Below are 950 nucleotides of genomic sequence, written 5' to 3' on the forward strand. Positions count from 1 at the left end.
TTCCCCACCCAGGGATTGAACCTGGGTCTCCCGCACTGGAGGCAGATGCTTTAACCTCTGAGCCACCAGGGAAGCCCTCATATATATATATATATATATATCTTTTGTTGCATATATATCTGTATCATTTTGCTGTACATCTGAATCGTTGTAAATCAACTCTATTTCAATAAAAAATAATTGAAAAGTACCCCCCCAAGTGATTCTGTTGCAAGAAAAGTTTGCTAACTACATTCTAGGTGAAGCTAGAACTTGATATGGTCTAATTGAGGAAGTGTGAGGCTTACTCTAGAGCAGGGGTCCCCAGTCCCCAATACCAGCAGACTGGTACTGGTCCATGGCCTGTTATGCACCGGGCCACATATCAAGAGGTAAGTGGCAGGCAGGCAGGCAAGTGAGCTAAGCTTCTGTAATTACAGCCACTCCCAAATGCTTGCATTTCTGCCTGAGCTCTACCTCTTGTCAGACTATGGAGGCATAAAAAATATAATGGGGCTTCCCAGGTGGCTAGTGGAAAAGAACCTGCCTGTCAATGCAGGAGGCAAAAGAGATGTGGGCTCGATCCCTAGGTCAAGAAGATCTCCTGGAGGAGAGCATGGAGGAGAGTATTCGCTTGTGGAGAATCCCATGGACAGAGGAGCTTGGCCTCTTGGGTTGCAGAGTCAGACGTGACTAAATTGACTTAGTACGCACGAAACAAATGTAATGCACTTGAATCATCCTGAAACTGTCTCCCCCGACTCGTCCCCAGTCTATGGAAAAATTGTCTTCCATGAAACTGGTCCCTGATGCCAAAAAGGTCGGCAACTGCTGCTCTAGAGAGTTACACATGCTCTCTGAATCATCACTCCATCATGATCCACTCCTGCTTCAGCTACATCTAATCCACGCTATTCCTACTTTCTCATAAAAGGTGCTGCTAGTAGTAGCTGTCTAATTCCCTGCTCCCA

At 46.0% G+C, this 950-nt stretch overlaps 1 non-coding gene across 1 annotated transcript; it reads right to left on the reverse strand.

The window, feature by feature from the left end:
• On the reverse strand, nt 1–72 carry TRNAW-CCA. The gene has a single exon. It is a non-coding gene; the product is annotated as a tRNA-Trp (tRNA).
• Nucleotides 73–950: the final 878 nt, after the last annotated feature.

This window comes from Oryx dammah, unplaced genomic scaffold, assembly GCF_014754425.2.
Source record: "Oryx dammah isolate SB20612 unplaced genomic scaffold, SCBI_Odam_1.1 HiC_scaffold_27, whole genome shotgun sequence".
Classification (NCBI taxonomy): Eukaryota; Metazoa; Chordata; class Mammalia; order Artiodactyla; family Bovidae; genus Oryx; species Oryx dammah.